A 22,357-nucleotide genomic window follows, 5' to 3' on the forward strand; every position below is an offset into this window, starting at 1 on the left:
ACAGCCATAATTTAAAAACTTCTCAAACTCAGGGAGGATCCTCAAAGTGTTTGTAAATAGATTGTCAAAAGGGAGGCCATCGATTGGTCTAAACTGACCACAGCTGATATTCAAGGCCTGATAGAAATTTGGAGGGGGAGGTCTTCTCCCCTAACCTAAATGGAGAAAAACAAAACTGTCTTTGTTTTACAAATCTAGTATTTACAGGAACAGAGGTGTGGCTCCAGAAATAATAAGAAGCCCAGCAATCCTTTTACCACTCCCCAAACCTCCCCTACTTATCTTAAGAGACTTACAAGTATTGAGGAAAGATTTTTTTTTCTTTCCTGGCCTTAAGGTAAAAACAGTCTTTTTAGAAGGAGAAGTCTTTCTAGGAACTTGCCTTCTTATGCCTTTGAGATGCAAATATTCTACCTTGTCTTCTTCAAGAACTCTGATCTCACCAACTTTTTAAAACGCAAATTTCAAAAAAGGGGGAATAAGTAATTTGGAACTGAACTTGTTAAGGAAAAATAGAAATTTTGTCTCTTTTTTCATACATATTAGTAAAAAGGTTTAGCCATCTAGACAGGCAACTTTAAATTGTTCCTCCTGCCAAAAACCCAATTTTAATCCAACCTCTTTTACAACTAATGGGTTTTTCATTGTTGTACTCAAATCACGCCTAACTTCTGAAATGAAAAACTATGAGGTCTCTATTTTGTATGTTTATATGTCATAGAAGTATGGTATTGGCAAAATTAAGTGGTAAAGGAGCTCTATTTGATTGGCTTAAAGGAAATTAAGTGCTTATATACTCAAAAATATAAAGGAAATTGGCCAAAGTGAATTTCAGGGTTTTGTTATCTAAAAAGTATTTAGTACTGGTATTGGTATTAAAGCTAGCTAAAGCTTGGTGGTTTAATTAATATAGACATGTCTTTAGAATCATCAATGTTAAGTAATATTTCTATCGTACCTAGGCTTACTAGAGATCAAATAAGGCCTTATTATATGTGTTACAAATCTGTCAACAAGGAAAGTAACTCAATGTAAAAAAAAAAAAAAACCTTCAAAAAAAGAAAAGTAAACAAAAGAGCTTTTGGGTAAACTCTGTAAGAGTAAATATGTTTTGAGAATGTCTATCTAAAATTATCTCTCCAGATACTGGTATTTGAAACTTAAGTTAAATAAAGAGAACTCACATTCTAGCTATGTCTTTTACAAAATACTAAAACATATTGCTGGGCAGGTCTAAGTTTGCCTACCTTTGCCTTCTTAGAAAAAAAAAAAAACTAAAACACAAGTTTCTAATCAGGAAATACTGATAACACAACCAATTAACTTGCTTGCTTCTTGGTTTTTGCCAGAGATTTAAGGTTTTTAAGGGTAAAAATGATACTGTATGTAATTAAAGCTACCAAAATAATAAGGAAAATATTTCAGTATGCTAAAAAAGTAAGATGCGTGTTTTCAGTTAAAATGGATTTGTGAAAAAGAAACACTGAGAAAAGAGTTTCATGCATAATTGGGATTTTCTAAGGTTGGATTAAATTTAATCAGGAAAAAAATTTGTTATTAAAAACAGGTTAACACAAGATTCAAGTTTTATTTTCTGTTAAGAAAACAAAGTTTTCTTGAAATCCTGCTTTTGATAACAGATTGCGTGTGATTCTTTACCTATAAGTGATCTGCATTTGCTTTTAAAATCTTTGGTTAAGTAAATAAGTATTTAACAAATTCTAAAAGTTCTTCAGAACTCCAGCTAACTTTGAATGCTTTAAAGAAACCCTGAGACATCTTAAATATTAAAGGAATTGGGTTAATTGGTATGTTAAGTTAAACATAATTAGTCATAATTCTAGTAATTATAAACAAGTATCTTTATCAATTAAATTAAAATCAGGTGTTTAACTGAGTCTTCAGTCTTTTATCGTTTATATATAGACAGTTAAACTGCTGTTGTTATAAAGGTGCTTTATCTTTAAAAAGATTCATAAAAAGTCTATGGAAACAATGGTTTAAAACCACTTACACCACCATCTCATCTAAGCCAAGGACATAAAATACTATGGGACTTACCTATTTTATGCTAATAGACCTTTGTCCCCACACTGTATTCATAACTTGTCTCCTCCATGGATCCAGACTTGTCCATGCTTCCTTGTTAAAATTCATCTACTCCCACATCTTTTATTACATCTTCAGGATACATCTAAATCTGTGGCACTCCCCAAAATAAGGGCCCAAAGACAAATGTACCCCAGGAAAAATTTGGCCCCTATATAAACGCTTATCTTTATATTGATAATGTGTGGCACGAAGAAGCCTGTACATTAGGACATTTGGTCTCATTTACAGTTAATAGTCATAATCTCACTCTTCCTCCTGAAACTTTTTTTTCTTTACCTCTTGGTAAAGTTTATGTCTTCCAGGTTATAAGAGTCCCACATCAGATGATGCCTAGGTGAGGATTCCAGCCCATATTGCCCTCCAACTCAAACAAAAGGCTGCCCTGCCCCTGGGGCCCCTAGATTAGGCATTCAGAGACTTTTACTCCCTAATAGGCAGGGTCAATGCCCTTACTCAGCCCTGAAGTAGTTTTGGAAGATGGACCACCGCCCCTCTGCACCCCTGTAAGATTATGGGAATAAAATCTCTGAAGGGAGAATGAGACAGGAAGGAAGGCGGCAGGGCACAGTCATTCAAGAAATAACAGCAGTTAACACCAAGGTGGGGAAAAATTCAACTTGCAGGAGGCCTTGAGGCTCAAGATGGCACGAGACTTGACTTCCAGTAGACCTTAAACTTCATTATATTCTCACTGTAATATATTAGCATGATAAATGACACTCCCACAGGCTCCACGACAGTTCCAAGGCTAACCATAAAAAGTCAAGAAGTGGACAGTGGTCCAATTCCTGGGAATCCCAGCGAATCCCAGCCTGTTCCCCAAAGTAGTTGAAATAATCCTCCCACTTGTTACCATATGAAATTCCTAAGCCCATAAAAATTAACCACCACCACACCTCGTGGCCACTCTCCCTTCTGAGTGAGACGGACTGCACTCTGTCTATGGAGTGTGTACCTACTTTTAGTTTAAATTAAGCACCCAACCTCCATACCTCATGGCCTTTTGAAATAGCATGCACCCTATGGAGTGTGTATCTCCCTAAATAAATCTACCTTTTCAAAGAAAAGAAAAGAAAAAAGAGAAGAGAAGAGAAGAGGGGAGGGGAGGGGAGGGAAGAGGAGAGGAGAAGAGAGGAGAAGGGGAGGGGAGGGAAGGAAAGGAAAGGAAAGGAATTTAACAGAGAAAAATCCAAACAGTGACAGGTTCTAATAAGATCCAATCAGTGAATTTATGGTCACCCACTAATCTTTTCATTTTCACTGTGAACCCTAATATCCCTTTCAACTGTCAGTATATTTTCTTTTTTGAAAAAGCTTCAGATTACTCTGGCAGTATTTAATGGAACCACATAAGATAAATCTCCAGGATATATTTACCCATCTCCCAAAATTATCAAGATGCATGTACATATAAGATCAACTGTTTCCAATCCCCAGAAATGCAATAACAAAGAAATGAGTCTCATTTGGAAATACATTCTGACAACTCTTGGGTCATTTAGTGGTTGCTGATCCAATCTGTTGGGTATATTTAGGGCTCCTTGCTTCTCTTTGTTTTCTCTCCAGATACTTATCCTTTTTTTCTTATTTCTCTGCTAATTAGTTACCTTCATCAGAGGGTGGAAGAGAGAAATTCATGAAAATCAATCAGTCAATTTTATCTTTCTGAGGATAGTACAAATAGTAAAATTATAAGAAAGGGTTATGGTATTTTCCTATTATTTGTAAGATTACATCTGTGTTATGAATCTCAATCATTTTCCATTGGTAATTGCCAACTACTTCTTGGCATTTTTTTTGTTTACTTCATCAGTTATATTTTTGAGATGATCATTCTCATATGTCCTTACAACACACAAACTCAGTATTTCCCAATGCCAATACAATTAGGACTTCACCATTTGCTTTTAGCTTTAACAAGCATATTTGAGGAAAAGGCTTATAGGTATGATAGGGGGAAAAAATCTGGTTAAAAGTCAAATAAAAAGAAGGGCAAACATTGTAAATCAACTATACTTCAATAAAAAAATAAATAATAATAATAATAAAAAGGGCAAAAGAAAAACTGGAAATGAAGAAAAGAAAGTTGACATATAAAACAAAGAATACTGAGCTTGAAATTTCAGGTTGAATGGCAGATTAAAAAAAAATAAAGCAGACAGTTATAAAACAAACACACACACATACACACTCTAAGATCTTAAAAACACTTCAGTCATGTTCATAATGCAGTGTCAACCACTGGTCACAAGGCAGAGGAAAAGTGCACTTCATGGGGAGAGCACACTGATAGTAATTTTCATGGTTCAAGTCTGAGGAAGCCATCTGATAATGACTGCTGAGAATTTTAAGCTCCAAAGATCCTGACTTGACAGAAAGAAAATTAGGAATCGCATTTAACTTACATCGAGCATCATCTGTGTTGTCAACATTTACTGCAAATCCCTTTCCTCCGGTATTTTATCCTGGTCTCCTCCAGCTGGAGCTCTTGGTTGCAAAACTCTGCTCTGGGGTCTGTAAGTAGGGACCGGCTGCAGTTACAAGAACTGGCAACACCTCCCAATTCAGAATGATGAGAAATCAACAGAACCATTCAGATTTTCAATTAAAATGTATCTTTAGTTTTCCAGTGCAAATTCTCTGTAACTTCGCTTGATAGGTGTGCAGATTTCTGCCCTTCAATATAAAGAGAACTTAAACTTCAAATCACTCAACTCCCCATTGAAACTTAATTGTCCAATTTACTCTTCATGTTGAAAATAGGAAAAAATATTTTAAACATCTTGTTCTAATGCGTATCTCAAGCAAAACAAAATTTTAAAAACACTGTGTCATAACTGACAATCTTCTTTAAAGACAGACTCACTGAATTACAAAATGAGCTAATGATGTAAGTCCTCTGTGAGTGATGTGAGGTGGGAAGGTAGGGAAGGGAGTCATGAAGTAATAAGATATTAGGTCAAACCATTCATTTCAGTTATATAGGAGAAAGAGACTGAATTAAATTTCAAGGTAGTTCATCATTGAAAATAATCTCTTTCAGAATGGAACACGGTAATTCATCAAATTTTATAAAACTGTTTTATTCTATATTTTTCAATATATTTACCAGATTTCTAGTTCAAAAGGCCTCCCATTCCTCTAAAATAAAATACACACACACAAACATGGAAGTAAAAAAAATTATACAAGTATGTCTGTACTAGCATGGAGCAAAATGTGAAAGACTACCCACCAGGGGATTAAACCTGGTCACATCAGATGGAATGGGAATGAAGGAGATCGTGAGGAGAGGCAGGAAATAATCAACCTTTTATAGATACACCTTCAGAGATTTTTTAATTTACTAAAAAGCATGTGTCAGTTTTATAATAAAAAGGCAAAAACAGTTTAAACAGGTCTAATAGAAAAAATAAAACTATCAAAGTTCTAGAAGAATATATAGGAAATTTATTTATATACTTTAAGTATAAAAGGCAATATGTAAAACTCAGAAGACACAAGTGAAAAAAATAATAAACATGATGACCTGAAAAAAATTAATTCTGCATTAAAAATACCATAAAAAGTCAAAAACAAAAAAGCATAAACTAGGAAAATTGTTGTTTCATCATACATGACAGATAAAAGGCTAATTCCTGCTATTCACAGAGTACAGAAAATCAAGGAAAAAATCATACAGCCCAATCAAAAAAATAGGAAAGGCTATAAATAAGCAGTTCATGGGAAATTAAATGCAAATAGCAAGGAAACATGAAATATGATTAACCTCATTGCCAACAAAAATGCAAATCAAAAAGCCAGAAACACAGATAGATGGAGCAATGGAATGGAATTGAGAGTACAGAAATAAATATCTATGGTCAACTGCCTTTTGACAAGGGTATCCAAATCATTTAGTAGGGAAGGAGCAGTGCCTTCAACAAATGGTGCTGTCACAAATCTAGATACATGTGAAAGAATGAAATTGAACCCATATCTTTATATATATATATATATATATATATATATATATATATATATATAAACTCAAAATGGACCAAAGATTTACACTTAAGTGCTAAAACTATAAAACTCTAAGGGAAAAACATACAGCAAAATCTTCATGACTTTGGAGTTGGCAATGAATTCTAAGATGTTAACACCAAAAACATGAGTAAAAGAAAAAATAAATTGGACTTCACAAAAGTTAAAAGCTGTTGTATATCAAAGGACATTTTCAAGAAAGTAAAAAAGATAACTTACAGAATGGGAGAAAATATCTATCTGCAAGTCATATATCTGATAAGGGCCTACAACCCAGAATATATAAAGAACTCTTGTAACTTAAAAACACAAAGTTCAAGTAAGTTTGAATAGATATTTCTCTACAAAATACATACTTGTAATTGGCCGACAAGCACATGAAGAGGTGTTCAGCATCATTACTCATTTGGGAAGTACAAATAAAAACCACTCACACCCATTGGGACAGGTATGATTTAAAACAGAACAAAGAAAAGAACAAGTATCGGTGAGGATATGGAGAAACTGCAATCTTTGTGTGCTACTGGTGAGACTGTAAAATAAAATAGTACAGCTGTTATGGAAGACAGTTTAGCAGGCCCTCAAAAGCTTAAATAATGAAATACTGTAAGACTCAGCAGCTCTGCTCCTAGAAACATACTGAAAAGAATGGAAAATAGGTGATCAAACAAATACTTGTACACAAAAGCTCACAGCAGCACTATTCACAAAAACCAAAAGGGGTAAACAATGTAAACATCCATCAATGGATACATGCAAAACAAAACGTGGTACATCCACATGACAGAATATTACTTAGTCACAAAAAGGAATGAAATCTTGATATATGCTGCAATGTGGATGAAGCTAAAAACTATTATGCTAAGCCATGAAAGCAATACAAAAGGACAAATATTATATGATTCTACTTACATGAAATATCTAGAATAGATAAATCCATAGAGACAGAAAGCAGATTATTGGTTGCCAAGGGCTAGGTTGCATGGTAGCAGGGAAACAGGGAGTGACTGTTTTATTCGTTGGTGATGATGAAAATGTTTTGACGCTAGATAGGGCTGAGGATGTCACAATACTGTGATTGTACTAAGTGTCACTAAGTTGTGCACTTTAAAATATTGAATTTCATATTATATGAGTCTCACCTCAATTAAAAATACACACACACTATCTTCATTTAGGTTGGAAAACATTAAAATAACTAATAAATGTAATTTCAAATTGCTGTTTTTAAATGAATGTATAAAGATGAATCAAGCTATTAATCCATAAATACACAGTTCTTAAACTCAGTTTACTTCCTTTTTTCATTTGAATACTGGTGTCATTCTTTGTGATTAGACTATTATCACTTCCCTGAGAATTCTAATAAGGACACAGAAGTTCTTTACAAATTCCACCTAGCACTAAGAGTAAATAATTCACAGAAACACTTGATTTGATCTCAAAACCCTAGCCATTTGTATGTCTTATATTCCTAACTGGGAATATATGCAGATCATCTCCTTTGACAAGAATACAGGGTAAAAATTAATCTTCCCAAAGAGATTCAGGAGAACCATGAAAGGAAAAATCAGTGTATCTGAAGAAATGTAGGATATCAGAACTGTTTTGTTTTTTACTTATAATGTATGCATCAACATTAGAATTGCTTTTTACAAATGAGGATTGCCTTCTCTCTTCCTGGGAGAGTACAACTTTATCCTTTTGGTACTATTGTTGATGAAAATTGTTATGTTCAACCTTTTTTCCTGAGCCTATCCAGTGGACCGAACGTGGGGGGGGGGCAAAATTTATATGTTGAAATCCTAACCCCTGTTGTAATGGTACCAGAAGCAGGGCATTTGGGAGGTGATTTGGTCATGAGGATGAAGCCATCATGAATGGAACTGGTGCCATTATAAAAGATACCTCAGAGAGCTTTCACACTCCTTCCACCATGTGAGGACATAGTGAGGAGAGGGCCATCTACGAATCAGGAAGCTGGGCCTCACCAGACACTGAATCCACTGGCACCTTCATCCTTGAACCTCTCAGCCTCCAGAACTATAAGAAATATATGGTTGCTGTTTTAGCCACCCAGTCTATGGTAATGTGTTACAGCAGCCCAAACAGACTAAGATGGCCTGCGTCATTTTGTGCTAGACAACATAAATGATGGGCAAGCAGTGTCCTTTTTGAGGATGGGTTTGATTTTTTAAAAAAAGGTTAAATGTTATTCTAATGGAGAAGCTACCAAAAAATGAAGCATGATTATAGCTATCAACTATAAATCATGCCAGGTTTTTCCATCTGACAGAAACACTGTAATAAGAATATAGACCTTCAAGGTAATGCTGTAATACTACAGATTTAACAATTCTGATATGTCTATTTTAAATCTCTTTATTTTGCAAATACACATACATATTCTGAAACCAAGAGACTGTCATATAAGAAATCACCTTCCTGAATCTTTATCTGCAAAATGGGTTAGACAGAATAATTTGCAGGACATCCAGATGTTCTATGGTTCTGTATTTTATAACCAGAGATAGAATAAGGAAGTTATCATTGATCTCCTGTCACCAACAAATTCTCACGTCACATCTTACCCCTACCTGATCCATCAGAAACATTGAACAACTGAGTTAATCACTCTCCTAGTTTCTGTATCATTTGCTTCACAGCTTCAAAGAGTCCATTAGTTCTCTCTCACTTCTGCCTCATTGGCTACTCTTAGTCTCAATTTCTGGTCTCTTCTCATCTGCCTGTGTTCAAGACAATGGCAGAACCCAGGGCTCAGGTCTCTTTTCTGACCACAGTTACTCCCTAGGTGATCTTTTCTAATATCATGTCTTTAGTTACTGTCTTTATGCTAATAACTCCCAAAATTATATCATTAGGCTAAATTCACTACTCAGCATCTTGGATATTTAATAGTTAAACTTCACATATCCAAACCATACACTTAATTTCCATACCCACATCTATTCCTTCTACAGATTACTCCATTTCATTAAACAGTAAATCTACTTTTCCAGTTGCTTACATCAAAAACTTCAGGACCATCCTCAACTCCTCCCTTCTCTTCTCTCCACATCCATCTTTGGACACTGTTGCCATCTTCACTTTTGAAACACAGCCAGAGTCCAACCACTTCTCACTCCCTCCACCTTGACCACCTGTTCAGATCACCATCTCTAGTCTGACTACTGAAACATCAGCCTATTTGGTGCTCATGCTTCCACTCTTGATCCCTGTGTTCAATTTTTCCACAAAGCAGGTGGGTCAATGCTTTCTTTAAATCATCACACAGATCATGTCACTTCATTACTCAAAATCCTCCAAGGCTTCCAATCTTGTTCAAAGTCAAAGTGAACCTACATGAGCTGGCCCCTCTACCATTTATCTAACCTTCCAACATAATTTCACCTCAGTCACTCCACTCCCTGCATTATTAGGGCAGGTTGAGTGTAATCACATGGATCACAATTTCATTTTGGAGGAAACTCTGCTCACATGTTACTTTATTAGACAGTTCTTTCCTAACTACTATATCTAAAATAGCACCCTCTGGTCACACTCTATCTCCATTACTCTGTTGTACCTTTCTTCATTGCACTTATAAAACCCTGACATATACTATATTTCTTGGTATATTTGTTTATTGATTGATTCCCCACTCCCTGACTACCAGAACATTGCTGTATTAAAGCAGGAATATTGTTTACTCCTATGTCCCCGGTGCTTAAAATAGTGCTTGGCAAAAGGAAACACTCATAAAATTTGTTAAATGAACAAATGAGTGTATTAACTCCTATTTTATCGTGTGCAATGGAAGCCAACAAAATAATATAAGGGAAAAACCATTGGGAGAATATATGGATGTGCTCGGTACAACACAGGAATACAGACACATAGGTTCACCTGCATAAAGCCGTCTCTGAAACCCAATTTAGAAACACTCACTCCACTATAGCAGGGAATCAGCAAGAAAGTTAGCCAGAGCCATGGGTGGAAAAACAGTCATCTACAGGAAATGAGAATCCCAGTCTGTGCTACACATGTAAGTGTGGAGTCTCAGGTCACATTAGATATATGGCATAGAGACCCCAACTGAAAAAGTAACTTAAATACCGGTCTGGAGTCAGGGATGTATCTAGGTTCCCTGAAAAGTAAAATGTAAAATATCTTATAGGAATACTTCTATAACTCCCAAGACATAGGACCCAGTGGGAAACAACCTACAATGTTGGTGAACAGAGTAAAAAAAATTAGAACCCACCCAAGAGGAAAGCAAACTGCTACACAAATGGGAGAATTTATATTCTAAGAAATAAAAATGAAATAATCTGAGTATTAAGATAAGCATGTTTAAAAAGCTTTTTTTAAACAAGGGTGTATAAATAAAGAATAGGACAACATGAAAAGGGTGAATTTCAAAAAACACTTAAAAAAAACCCCTAGAAATGGAAAATGTCAAAAAAAAAAGAATAAGAACAGTTATAAATTAGACTTAGCTAAAAGTAAATGTAATGCACAGGCAGTATGAAAGGAAAAAAAAGATTCAAAACATGAAAGATAAATTAAATAATTCAGGGTATAAGAATGAAAGATACTTCCTATGTTTAATAGAAGTCCCAGTAAGTGAGAAAACAGAAATGTGTCATGGCAGTATTTATAAAAAATATGACTGATAATTCTCCAAAGTTTAAAAAAAAGGAATCCTCAGATTGAAGAAATAACAGGTTATACTTATATTTATATACAGATACACACAGGACATGCCCATAAATCCACACCTAGACACATTGCAGTGAAACTCCATAACACCAAAGGTGAAAACAAAATCTTTAAAACTATCAGAGAGAAAAGTGAGATTGTTATAGAGGCAGTAAGAAGACTGACAGCTAACTTCCCGTAAGTAGCAACAAATGCTACAAGACAGTGAAATATTATCTTCTAATCATTGAAGAAAATTAACTGTCTACCTAGAATTCTATACCCAGGATTCTAAACCTAGAAACCCAATTATCAAAGAGTGAGGATGAAATCAAAAGATTTTCAGGCTTAAAAGGGATGAGAATTTACTACTCACAGACTGTTACTAAAAATTAATTTTGGCAATAAGGAATTAGATGCAAGAAAAATTAATGGACATTGGAATTGACAATAAATGCTGATTTTTAAAATAAGACTGACATTTTGATTGGAAAATGGTTAAAATAAGGTGGATCTAAAAACATTGAACAATATGATTGATGCAAGAAGGCAGACTGAATTTAGAGCATTAAAGATACGTTTGTTTCAGACTTTGTTAATCTTTTAAGGATAGCAATTCCGAAAATAGTAGAAGCATTGAACAAAAGGATGAACTGGAAAGATACACAGAAAATTCAAAAGTGCAGTAGCCTCTGGAGAGATGAGGTGATGGGACTAAAGAGGTAACAACAGGACTTCAACCTTACCTGTAATGTCACATTTATAATAAAAAGTAATATTGAACACAAATATCAAAATATTATTTTGTTGAGTCAATATTTATTTTTATTCTATTTTGTGTGTGTTTTTAACAAGTGTAGGCCTGGTATTATTATTGTTTTTATTCTTTAGAGTAAGCACAACTATAAGATCTCACACAAAGTATGAAATATTTTTACTCCAAAGCTCATAAAGTCTCAAAAATTGTATGAATTGGAAGAGCTCTGATCTCCAGCTGATTTCTCACTTAACCTAAGATAAATATGAAATCAAACGGTTCTTCAATTTTGAACCACACCAAGGAATGACCAGTCCAATTTTACACCTTGACGTTGAAATTGTAGGACACAAGCATAAGCAAACCAAAACAATCCGGATGAGTTAAAATATATACATAGGCTTCCTGTTTAGAGACAAAAAAGAGATAAAGGGAGTACAGAAATGAATCTTTCCAAATGAGTAAGAAGGGTTTCTCAGGAAACTTGGTTAGATATGCTAAACAACTTAGTTCTTAAGTTCCAGCAAGCCACTCGGTTTAGAAATTGTACACATCAGTGGATTAATTTGCAGCCAGTACATAAGCAGTATTTCAGTTATAATAAAAACTGAAGTAGTCCCATAAATATGTTTTCTTCCTTGCATTATCATCCTTTCCAGCAAAAAAGCAAAGGTAAATCTATAAAAGGATGGGGTCATTCCAAATGGCTTCCGAATGACATCGGAACTTGTACTTGCACTTGTAAGTGAGGTCTGCTGCTTTCAAAACCAAATTAGAGTGTGAATGTCCCAGTAAATCTGCATCAGATGTGCTTCAGGTTGAAAGGAAATGATACCAAATGCAAGTAGTTAAATGAATCGTGAAAAAAGTGTAATCTACACAGATAGACCATGTTATGCAATTGCTCTACTTGTAGATGTCTATGCATAGGGCAAAACAACTCCTTGTCATTTCCAAAAATAAACGTGGTTGGTTGTTCCTCTGCAGCTGGATGAAGCATTTCTTCATAATATCTTTCAAGGCATTTTTAATGGAGAAAAATGAGTTATCTTACTTATGATGGAGGCAATACAGTTCAGCAGTTCAGAACAGGTGCTCAGGAGTCCTACTCTCAGGAGTCTGAATCATGGCCTCCCTAAGATCTGTGTAAGCTTGTGTAAGTTTAACTACTGTGTGTCTGTTTTCCAATCTGCAAAACAGGAATGAAAACAGCAAGCAGAACACCTGACATAACAAATAATCTTCTCTAAGCTAGCATTATCTTCATTTTAATGTCGGTCTTTAAACTGCCAGGAAAAAAAATACAGTATTTCTGTATTATAATAATTATATATATAAAACAGCTTTTGCACAGCTAAGGATACCATCAACAAAACAAAAAGACAACCTACAGAATGGGAGAAAATATTTGCAAATGATGTGGCTGACAAGGGACTAATTTCCAAAATGTACAAACAGCTCATACACCTTAATAGCAAAGAAACAAGCAACCCAATCCAAAAATGGGCAGAAGACCTAAACAAGCAATTCTCCAATGAAGACATACAAATGGCCAATAGGTACATGAAAAAATGCTCAGAACTGCTAACTGTTAAAGAAATGCAGATCAAAACTACAATAAGATATCACCTAACACCAGCCAGAATGGCCATCAGTGAAAAGTCTACAAAAGATAGATGTTGGAGAGGGTGTGAAAAAAGGGAACCTTCCTACACTATTGGCAGGAATGTAGATTGGTGCAGCCACTATGGAGGACAGTATGGATGTTCCTTAAAAAACTGAAAATAGACTTACCATGTGATACAGCAATCCCACTCCTGGGCATATATCCGGAGAAAAGTAAAATACAAAAAGACACACGCACCCCAATATTCACAGCAGCACTATTCATGATAGCCAAGACATGGAAACAACCCAAATGTCCATCAGCAGATGACTGGATAAAGAAGCTGTGTTACATATATACAATGGAACACTACTCACGCATAAAAAAAGAATAAAATAATGCCATTTGCAGAAACATGGATGGACCTGAAGATTGTCATTCTAAGTGAAGTGGGCCGGAAAGAGAAAGAAAAATGCCATATGACATCATTTGTATGAGGAATCTAAAAAATAATAACAATTATAATAAGGACACAAATGAACTACTTATTTATAACTAAGATGGTTGATTTCTTGAATATGTGTAAGTACATTTGACTCTCCTTTATGATTGGATTATCGCATTTTGTTGATTCTTATTTTATAGTTGGCTTTAGTCCTTTGATAACGATGTAAGTTTAAAAAGCTAAAGCTCTAATCTGTTCTTAGAAACAATAATCAGTACAAATATGTAAACTAAACAAGCATGTGCAATATACTGTATTTACATGCAATATGATGTGTATGTGCAATTGAACTGTAATAATTCTACCTAGTAAAACTGAGAAAGAAAAAAAAAACTGCCAGGAAAAGAAATATAGTATTCCTGTATTATAATAACCAATCAAGTACAATTTTACCATTAGGAAGAGGTTCATCGTATCTCTGATTGAAAATAAGCTTATTCAAGGTCCTGATACTAATCCATAATGTATAATGTAGGTTAATATTAAACTATCCACTGCTAAGAAAAACAAGGCTCTCCATTCCATAAAAAGTATTTTAAGTTCATCTGAGCTACTTTCTGGAAATTTTGCTGCTGTGTTTGTGCATGTGTGAAAAATCCCATTTTACTGTACAATCAACATCTTCTCTTTCATATTTTTAGAACTGCAATTGAAATATTTTCTAGTATGATTTTAGGCTTTACTAAGTTAAATCTACAACTGTTCATAATATAAACTTTATCCCTTTCACATTTGAAAATATTAGTCTGGAGATGTGGTTTTATGTAGGCTTATATAACTAGATACCTTTTTAATCTCCCTAGAGCGATATGACTCCTGTTTAGACTGCCCTTTTACAAAGTTCCAGTTGCCAACTATAACTAGAAATAGTATGAGGTTTTTCCCCACATTAAAAAAAAAGTAAAACTTCGTTAAAAAATTACTTTGATCTATATTTGACTTTCAAAACATAATGACCAGTTCATTCTGATGCATTAAAAGAGTAAATATTTAAGTACTCTGCAGATCCAAAACAGTGAGCAAAGAGGTGAAACAAGCACATGTGAGCTGATGAGTAAGGCTGCTCTCCCACAGGAAGGGAGCAGCAGCTGCATTCACTCTGGGACTGTTGGGCCTTTTGACAAGAATGCAGCTTAACTGTAAGGCCCAAAAATCTGTGTGTGTGTGTGTATATGAAGAGTGTGCATGCATGTATGGTATGTGTGTGCACATGTGTGTGAGTGTGAGCGTGTGTGTGGAGAGAGAGAGAGGGAGAGAAAGGTGAAGTGTGACATTGGCAAAAGATAGAAAAGCTAGAAAAACAGAAGCCAATCTACAAAAATATCAAAGACTATAATAATAGAGCACACACTAAAACATGCTGAGAACTTAATCTAAAACAATTTAAATAGTTTAAATAAAATAATGTTTAATACAAGATTGCTTTCTAAGCTAAACTGTAACTATATGCCTTCAGGAAATATGTACTTAGAGGGAAATGCTGGATGGAATAACTAATACATACCCAAGACGAATTTCACAAAGTACCATCCAGAGAATTTTGTTCTAAGATTCAGGGAGGCTTTAGGAAGAGCTTCAATAATGTAACCACAAGAGTCCTATTGCTCACTGGTAAGCAGGGGTCCAGAGCTGACACCCTCACGGTGCACTGTGCCATTACCTTCAGCCTCCAGTAAAACTTCACAAAAATAACAACAGATCAGAATCATCAAGAACATTTACTGAAGACTTACAATATGCCAGACACTATCTTAAGTACTTCCCATGAATTAATTCATGAAAACCCCACGACAATCCAATGACATACATACTACTATAATGCCTATTTTACTGATGCCATTACTGAGGCATGGGTTGACTATCATGCTTAAAAATCATACTGCTAGGAAGAGGCAGGATCAAGGTTTCAACTGAGACAGCCTGCCTCTGGCAACATGTTCTTTATCATCACACATACACTAAAAGAAAAGAGTAACAGACCAGGCAAGAAGAGCATCCTAAAATCAGCTCCCTGTCTCTCGCCTGGAGAAATGGAACAGACTCCTAACTGGTTTCTCAGTTTCTGCCCTTGTCTCCTACTTCTATTTGTTCACCACACAGCTGCCAGGAAGATCTTTTTAAAATGTAAATCAGATATTACATCCTTGATCAAAATTTTCCAATTGCTTCCCATCACACTTGGCATAAATTCCAAAGGTTTTACACATTTGGAATGTGCTGAACCTATACTTGGGAAGAACTGACTTCTTGCCAATATTGAGTCTGTCCTTTATAATTAAATTAATTTTTAAAAACAAAGAAAAGTTTTAAAGCCTGGGCCAGCAGATCTTAAAAATATATATATATAAAGTTGGCATCTAAATTTTGCCAAATGCTAAATCCTTACAAACACTCAGTTGACAAAGATCCTAAATATACAAACAGTCATCATCACCAAGACCTCCACAAGACCACACCCTCAGAGCTCCATCACTGATCCTACATAAACACTGAGGCGCTCTGCTAGGGGAGGGGCATCATTCCCGCTGACCATAGCTTTCTTTTGTTCATTCTCTGATGCTTAGCAACTTTCCAATCCACAAAGCCTCTATATCCAAACTCCACCTGAACTGACCATTCTAACCACACATATACTGCCTACCCATCCCTGCCAAACTAACCCCTCATGCTCAAGAGCCAGAGAAACACACATAAAATAAGTACCAGGACTTAGAGTGGTTTCAGGGAATTAAGTCATAGCCACCATTAAAACACTATTTTCAGCTACACTATGGTTTGAATAGGCTTTTGTAGGTGGGCCTGAGAACTACCCATTTATTACCCTAGTTTTAAAAAACAAAAGTCACGTTTCAAACAACTACCTTAAAAACAGTGTTTTGTATCATCTAAGTTTCAGACCATTTGCTCTTAATATTAACACAGAAAATTGAAATCAATATCCATATAGAATCTTGATTTAAAAAGCCTATATTTTGAAATATTGATTGATAGCCTATTATAATTGTACTGAAATCAAGTAGTTTCTACCTTAATAAACTATACTGGTGATTTGATTGACAAAAATAAGGTTATATAAAAGTCTTAAATGGAGATATTGATCTGAAGATTTTAAGTACTATATACCTCAAAGTAAAACTGCTTTAGTAATCATTTTTTACAATGCAAAGGAGGCAATGGGAATCATATTTGAAAAGCTAAGTACATTTAAAAAGAACTGACTATACTTCTTAAAAAAGAATACATTTAACATATAGCTATCATAGTCGAAAAATAAGACGAAATGCGAGAGCAGTCTATTAGAGGAATCAAACTTTATTTTTCCCATAATATTTTTCATATATATTTTTCAAAAAGTAGTCATGTTTACAGACTAAAAGCCTCCTGATTTAAGCTTCCTCTTTCAAAGTAGAAAAAAATATGTACTTCTTTTCTCTAATATTCCAAGGTACTAAAATACAACCAATGAAATCATTTGTTGTTGTTTTTAAGGTAGAATTATTCGTTTCCAGCCTGCAATTATTCTGAAGGCAGAAGCCAATTATCCTGCCATTGAAGAAAAAAATACTAAGAAATGGAGTCCTAATAAATAAGATTTTAAAATGTTAGTGAACACACATCTGACCTACAACCTGAAAGAAACTTCCTCAAACAGGCAGATGGCAAGCTGTAAAATAACATCTGGAATTTAATCCCAGGAAATCGGATCCGATCTGAAGCACAGAGCAGCCAGCACACTGCTCACTGGAATATGGTATCAGCTGGGGCGGCTAGTCAACAGGATATAAGCACCATGGGAACGGCTCTACTGACAGCTTTTCCAAACGGTGGCATTTGAAAACTGCAGGCCCCTGAGAATAAAAGTCATAATGGAGCAAAATAAGAGTGCTGGTCTGCAGGTCATGAATACCACACACATTCAATTATTATGACTCCTCCTCACAAAACACTGATGGAAGAACAATGAGGGCAGGAGGGGCCTTACAATAAATGAGCTCTATCCAAAGGAGAAAAGAAATCTGCCAAGTCAGATACAATGCTCTGTGAAAACTATTAGCAAAGACTGGAAGTATTTAAAATCTGTAATAAAAATCCCAGAAAGTGCAATAACTTCTAGTTAATATACAAATCTAAGGGGAAGAGATTAACTTCCAGGACACTAATGGCCACCTAAAAGCTATTAGTGTCCTGCTTCTGGTCAGGAATCTGTAGGCCAAGTCATCTGTGCAGAAGAATGAAGTAGGCTAGGATCAGGACAGAACACAGGGTCACAAGAGGAGGCCTTGCAGAGGTCTGCATAGGGCACCAACACTGGCAAAACTGAGGCTAATGGTGTGGTCAGATGGGCACAAGGGCTCAGCAGCACCAGCCGTCAAAGCAGGCAGAACATAGTCATGAACAAAGTCAGGATGGAAGTAACAAACAGTGAAAGCTTAAGGTCCAGGGCTGAGCACCGCATCAGGCTGAATCTGCTATGGGGCCCCAGGCCACCTCTAAGAACAGTTCCCTGTGATGGTTAGTTTTATGTGTCAACTTGGCCAAGCCACAAACCCCAGATGTTTGAACTAACATTTTTCTAGATGTTTCTGTGAAGATTTTTTTTAGATGAGTTTAAATCAGTAGAGTTGAGTAAAGCTGATTACTCTCCATAAACACCGGAGCGCTCATCCAATCAACTCAAGGCCCTAATAGAAAAAAAAAAAACACTTACCTCCCTGGAGCAAAAGGGAATTCTGCCAGCAAATCCCCTTTAAACTAAAACTGCAAAGCTTCCCTAGGTCGGTCTCAGCCTACTAGCCTACCCTGCAGACCCTGGACTTGTCGTCAAGCTTCCACAGTCATGTGAGACAATTTCTTAAAATCTCTCCCTCTCTCTCATACATGTATGTGTATATATAAGAGAGAGATTTATTTTATACATATATTTTACATACGTGAGAGAGAAAGAAGAGAGAGAGAGAGAGACATTCTTTCGTATCCCTCTCTCTCTGGAGAACCCTGATGAACACAGTCCCAGTAGCAAGATCTGATGCAGGTGATTCCCTATCCCAGAGTCCTACTGCCGGGACGGCTTTCCTAGAGTGGTCACTCACTCAATGGCATGACAGCCTCAAGGGAAAGAGACCTTGCCTTCTTCATCTTTCCCTCCCACACCACGTCTAGGTAGGGCCTGACACAGAGTAATCAATAAATCCCTTCGAGACATATCTGAAGTTAAGATTGAGGTCCTTTCTGGCCCATGTGATTCTTGAAGACTGTATATATTATTGATATACTTTCCAACCCATTCCTGACGTGAGCAAGCAAAACCTATCTGAATTCCTGAGCACTTAAAATAATATCACTTGTCCTTCTTGCTTCTTTCTTGTGGCTAATTCTAAGAGCTGAATTTAATTTTGTTGTCAATCATTATAAAGGCTTGATTTAATTATTCAAAGAAAAACTTCAATCTATTCTCCAAAATCCTTCTCTACTTCTTTCAGAAACCCAAAGGTTGAGCAAAAAAAAAGAAAAAAAAAATCTAGTTCTTCAAATCTAAGAATTGGGAATAAGTCAGGAAGTAGCATCTAACAATACACCTGCCCTCACAGAACATATTGTTTGCCAAGTATCTGTGTTAGCCCCTTAGCACACATGACTTCAAAACAGTGCTGTAAGTTGGGGATTGTTAGCCTGTTTGTTTTACAAGTGAGGGAACTGAAACTGAAAAAAATTAGTTTACACAGCACAGTAGGATTAGAATCAAGATTCTCTCATTCCAAATCCCAACCATAACCAAAGAAAATAAATGTATAACCACCCCTCCAAAAAAATTTATTTCCATCAAAGTATAAAAAAATAAGTATTTTTGCAAGACAGCTAAAACAAAATATATCCTAAAGCAACAGTATCTACAGCATAAAGAATCAGAATGGTTATCAGAACACTACTAGATAACTTCTCAGAAACAGTTAAGATTATAATAGATTAAATGCAGAATAAAAATTAAATGTCTCAGTTTTAAAAGCTTTTAAACGTTTAGACAGACACACGATCAAATCTGCTTCTGCTGTGGCCAACAGATAACAACTATAAACTCTGGACAAAACTTAAGAAACAACCATCTGAAAGCTCTGGAGAATTTAACACAAGCAGAGAGGAACTGAAGCAGAGTCGACACTTAAAGAAAGGGATGGCAGTAGGTGGTCTCCCTGTTTTGTTTTGGTTTGGGTTTTTTATATGACTTTCAGCCTGAGGGCAGTAATCACTGTCACCATGCAAGACAGCTACAATCACAACAGAAACATGAGCGTGATCATGAGTTACCAATTTCTCAGATTGTGCAACATTCTTCCTAAAAGTCACAAAGACTTGAACAAATACAGTTTTTTAAACAACTTTATTATTGTGTAATTTCTGTAAACTATACAAAATTTCAGATGTACAATTTGATGAATTTTGATAGATGTATACATCTATGAAACCACCACCACAATCAAGACGCCTAACACTTCCATCACTCCTCCAGGGGTTAAAGGGAACAAGCACAGTTTCAAAATCGACTAACTCACATACTTCAATTACTAAATACTACTTAAGCCTTAACTTTCATCTATTTTAAATAGTATATGTATATCCTAATTTTTTTTACATTTCCCCTAAAGCTGAAACCATCTTAAGATAGGCAAGGCCTCTGGGCGCACAAAATAGCAATTAGTAGGAGGCACAATAAAATTTTCTTTGAACTAAATGATAATCACATTCCCATTAAATGTACTTCCTCTCGCTAATGACTTCTTTTAATCTTCTCCTTTCACCATTCTCAGGTGGAATATTAATTTGAAGAGATGAATAATAGTAAAAAACCATAAAGAAAACTTTTAATTTAATTTGGAAATATCAACATTTTATCTTAATAATCATAATCCTGGATTTCAAGTAATTTTAAATATAATATTTTATTTTGACTGTCAAAGAAAAACTCTTCATGTTATATTGTTCTTATAATTTCCCAATCCAGAAAGAGTTGACTGTTAATTTTTATAATAAATAAAAAACTCAACAAAGGACGATTATTTCTTCCTCCATCATCACTATTAAAGTATATCCCAGTAAGATATACCAAGCTTCACAGGACTATTTGGGTCAACAAAGTTGCTTCCTATGCTTGAGTTTATTTCTGAAGGCTCTGTTTTTTCTGCTCAAAATTGCCTCTGAAAATCCCCAGTGTATGCCACTGCATAAAGCCCTCAGGAGAAATTATTCTCAGGCCTTGGAACAAGGAAGCAACTATGAACCCTTAGGAATCATGGACTTGTTTTTTTTTCTTTTAGCCGCTATAAGCTCTGTCAACTCTTTGGCCCATCTCTAGCAATTGTATAGCTTCACAACATGGAATTCTTTGTGCTAACCTTACTGTTTACTCAAGATAATTAGAGAATCTCATTAGAAAAGACTGACATTATAGTGGGGAAAGGTATAAAAATGTAATGTCTGAATGATATGTTTTTATGGACTGAAAGTGTTGATTCACATTTATGAACACTATATTAAATACTAACATGCTCAATATAGTACTTGTGAATTAGTGGAAGCAAAAACTAAATACTTGGTTACAGACAAGTAAGAAAACATTTCATTCAACTCCTTGCTTCTCTAGTGAAATTCACGCACACTACACACTCATTCTGCTGCTGTAGTGATGTGTGGCTAGGAACATGATTTTCATATATATAGCCTGAAGGTTCTACTTGGTCCATGAGGAATCCAGGTGCCACAGCAGCAGTGGCACACCTGCATTCATTGATCAGTCCTGGGAACACATCATCCTTTGTTGAGCATCTATGTTCATAAAGTGGTTCAGATTTGAGAAACACTCAAGCTCTTCTTACTATAAACCCAGCTCCACACTAGATGATCGGTATAGACATTCTATTTAATCCTCAGAATTCTGAAAGATATGTGGTTTTAACCCCATTTTAGAGACAAGGACTACAGAAATCAACTTACAAGCTCAAAGTGAGTCAGGTATCATAACAGAGCTGAGACCCAAAGGTAGCATCCCTCACTCTGAATTTTGTTCTTTCCACCACCCAAAAGCTACCTATAAAATACATTGTCATGTACTGGCAAAAATCCAAAAGCTGGAGAAATGAATTTATTCTTGCTGAAGACTGAGAAAAGGTGAATTAATTTAGGTAAAGTTACATTATTCCCACCAGCTGGGCACCCCTTCTTAAGGCCTCTTGTGATGCTACGTGAAGCTCTTCTTACTGATGAGGAAGAAATCAAATGGAATTGAGGACAGTAACAAAAGCAAGTTTATTATAACTGTGAACCTGCTGTCCAAATACTGTACCCACTTTGAGGTATTTGTTTAAACTACTAGCTCTCTAACAGTTTTTATATTTTTTGAAATGAAGTGTTGGTGGCATTATCTATAGATAATTTAAATGCTCTGTGTTTTTCTGTATGATACTACAGTGGTGGCTACATGTCATTATGCATTTGTCAAAACCCATAGAATGCATAATATCAAGAGTGAACCCTAAAGTAAACTATGCACTTTCGTTGATAATAATGTGCCCATGTTGGTTCATCGATTGTACCAAATATGCCACACTGATGAGGGATGTTGAGGGTAGGGGCGTATATATGTGGGGGGGGAATGTGA

General features: G+C 35.5%; 1 protein-coding gene across 3 annotated transcripts in view; it reads right to left on the minus strand.

The window, feature by feature from the left end:
* MACROD2 (mono-ADP ribosylhydrolase 2) overlaps positions 1-22,357 on the minus strand; it is a 1,889,921-nt gene that overhangs the window by 1,677,742 nt on the left and 189,822 nt on the right. The window lies entirely within an intron of this gene.

The sequence above is a fragment of the Vicugna pacos genome, chromosome 19 (genome assembly GCF_048564905.1).
Source record: "Vicugna pacos chromosome 19, VicPac4, whole genome shotgun sequence".
Lineage (NCBI taxonomy): Eukaryota > Metazoa > Chordata > Mammalia > Artiodactyla > Camelidae > Vicugna > Vicugna pacos.